At 30.4% G+C, this 3,068-nt stretch overlaps 1 long non-coding RNA gene across 1 annotated transcript; it reads left to right on the top strand.

Moving 5' to 3' along the window:
* Window positions 1-256: 256 nt before the first annotated feature.
* Window positions 257-2,827, top strand: LOC135201350 (uncharacterized). The gene is made up of 3 exons (XR_010311508.1): window positions 257-302; window positions 1,249-1,324; window positions 1,864-2,827. It is a non-coding gene; the product is annotated as an uncharacterized LOC135201350 (long non-coding RNA).
* The last annotated feature ends 241 nt before the right edge of the window (window positions 2,828-3,068 follow it).

Below are 3,068 nucleotides of genomic sequence, written 5' to 3'. Positions count from 1 at the left end.
ATTCAAGAAATTATTCTCGATAAGTAGGTTTTTAAACACCGTGATAATTTTTTCTTCTTCATTTTTAGAGTTCCTTCCCAATTTCCAACAGATGGCAGCGTTATTAGTCGCCTCGTAAGTGTCCCATGCAGCAGCGTTTCTAAATTCCTTCCCATCACCCCCACCCCCGCCCCCGCCCCCTACCCCCTACCCCACCCGAGCCGGCTCTAGGAAAACTGATTTTTGAGCAGGAGAAAATATTCCTGTCAGTTTATGTGTGTAGTTCGTGGTGCGTTGAAGTGTTCAATCTAAAGAGGTGGGAGGTGAGTGAGTAGGGTCATAAGTGTTTTATTGTTATAGGTAACTTCATGTTAAAGTAATATGCTAATTAAGAAGTATTTTGATGTTATAGGTAACTTCAAGTTAAATATGCCATGCCATTAAGAAGTATTTTGAAGTATTTTTGTGATGGCTTTGGTTTTTATTCAAGAGTTTGCTCTCTTGTGGGGATGTTAGATATTATCGGAAATTCAATCTAACTTTGCTGAAACCGTGAGAAACTTAGGCAATTTCTTTTACGTAGTTTTTATGACCGATGTACATTAGTTAATTTTAAATTTTCCATTAAAGTTTTTAGTGTTAAGGGTTTAAAGTCAGGTGAAAGTATCTTGTTTTTTCGTGGTTTTACTCTTGACCATTTTAACTTTAAAGTTATATTGAAAGCCAAAGGTAGGTGTTCAAAAGCGTAGTATTAAAGTAGATTTAAAGTAATGTTAAAACTTCGTAAACTATTTAAATGATATTATGGTATTTGCTATGCTGTAGTTATGATTGCTGTTTATTTTCAGATTTTAAGCAATTTCTGAACTTCTATTGTTTTGATCTTTAGTTTATAATTAATGGATTTTATAAAGTATATACTTCAGACACTTATTGTCTTTACATATACAATAGTAGGGAAAGATTTTTTTTTTTATATTAAATGCTATTCGGGCGTATGAGATTTATATTTAATTTAATACAGTATAACTAGGTGTTTAATACTTGGATTTTTTAGTTTTAAGAATACTATAGTTTTTAAACTAGGAATCTTCAGACTTAAACGGTTAATTTAATTTTTTTATATAAGTTTTTAATCTAAACTTTAATGTTTTAAACTTAATGGTGCTTTGTTTTAATCATTGGTTTTAATAAAGTTAGTTTTAAATTAGTACGTAGGTCGGCCTCGCACTCCCTAATTAGTAAAAATAAAAAATTTTTTTTTTCCAGGTTGACTCTCTGGGTCAGTTCTGGAAAAATTTCTAAATTGGAGCGATGGCAGTTTTAGAGACTGCTTCTATAAAAGGTAAGGACTTGACTAGTCATTAATAATTTGAGTGTAAAAGTTCAGTGTGCAATGTAAGTGTAGGTATGTTAAAATTACTCCATTTTTAAATTTTAACATAGTTTCCAAAGGCTTGTTGTCTTAAGATGGGACTAGGATGTGTTAAAGATCGTGACAAACTTTCGTACCTGAATAATATAAGCTGTTAGTTTGAATTGAAAGTTGAGAAGTGACTGACATTGCTGTTTCTTTTACTGACCGATAAGTGTTACCAGATAAACCTGGAATTTGCCTAATTATGGATCGCTGAGAATGTTTAATTAGTTTTTAAGTTACTGAATGTAATTTTTTTTTCTCAACGTTACCTTTAGCGTTAGTTTTAGACCTACTGAACTAACCGCTTTTTTATTCTGAACTTTTTTTTTTTTTTTTTTTTCTGAACGCTTTATTTTAGACCTAATGTAATATTTCGCTGGCTTTTCCCAAACGCAAAGTTTTAGACAGAATATCCATTAAAGAATTTAAGATGTCAGACTAAATGAAAATATTGAACTTTTCAGGAAGTGTAATTCGATGTGACTGCTTGGTTCTGAGCGCTGCAATACTGAAGAGGTTTGGTAACTATTCCAGGAACTTCAATAATTCTGACCATGAAGGATCATTCTTCAAAATTTCTACTGCTTGGAATTTGTGACTACTTATAAGGGCTCGTGTGCCTCGTGCTGACGGAGATTTGGTTGGAATCTTGCAACTGATCTACTTCCAATAAGTTAATCTAGAATTTCACTGCTATATATTGTCTCTGATGATAATTTTTTAATGTAACATTTGGAAATTTTAGTTCTACTCGCACTGAATGTTGCAACTATAGTTACAAATTACTGTACCAAAATTTTTTCTTTAAACTTTTTTTTTTTTTATAATAAACCAGTATTACTCGTATTGTTTTGCATCGTTTAAGTGTGTAGTATTTTAAGTGTTTTACAAATTATTTTAACTTTTATTTTATATTAAACCAGTATTACTCGTATTGCTTGGCATCTTTTAAGTGTAGTATTTTCAGTGATTTACAAATTATTTTTAAAAATAAATTTGAGTATCTTGGTTCTCATAATTTATTTCTTGGCATACTGTAAGTATCTTATTTACTAATGTTTTTAAATATAGGTACTTTGAAAATCGGAATTTGCCAAATCTGGGGTGCAAAATACTGTATTTATGCACTTTGAAAACCACAGAATTTGTCAAAACTGGCGTGCAAAATGCTGTTTTAAACTTATAATTTTCTCTATAGTAAAATTAAAGTTAAGGAGTATGCATTTATGTAATATTTTCTGGTTCTGACTGAAAATTTTCACAAATTTCACTGAAGATTGTCACAAATCTTCCAGTTTATTCACTTTTTTTTTTATGTACAGATTTTTATAAATTGATAACTCAATACTTTGTAATCGGTCGTTCAGTAGTGTTATTTTAATGACCCTTCTTTCACTTCCTGAGGATTTAATAAAATTGATAGTTTTATTAATGAATTTATTAATTGCGAAAATAATTCAAGTATTATTAAACTTGAGTTGAAGAGATAATTAATACTGCCTAGTTTAAGTATAAATATTCTAAATAGTTCCAGAGGGAATGTTTTAAAGGAAATAAATTGAAGTTTCATTCTTCTAACATTTGTCAATCACTGGCTTGTCACTGGTGTAGTTGGTCTTCGTGTTTGAATTTGTGGAAAGCCATGTTATGGTATATATACTTCCTCCTA

Source organism: Macrobrachium nipponense, chromosome 28, assembly GCF_015104395.2.
Source record: "Macrobrachium nipponense isolate FS-2020 chromosome 28, ASM1510439v2, whole genome shotgun sequence".
Lineage (NCBI taxonomy): Eukaryota > Metazoa > Arthropoda > Malacostraca > Decapoda > Palaemonidae > Macrobrachium > Macrobrachium nipponense.
This window is presented reverse-complemented; position numbering and strand designations above follow the sequence as displayed.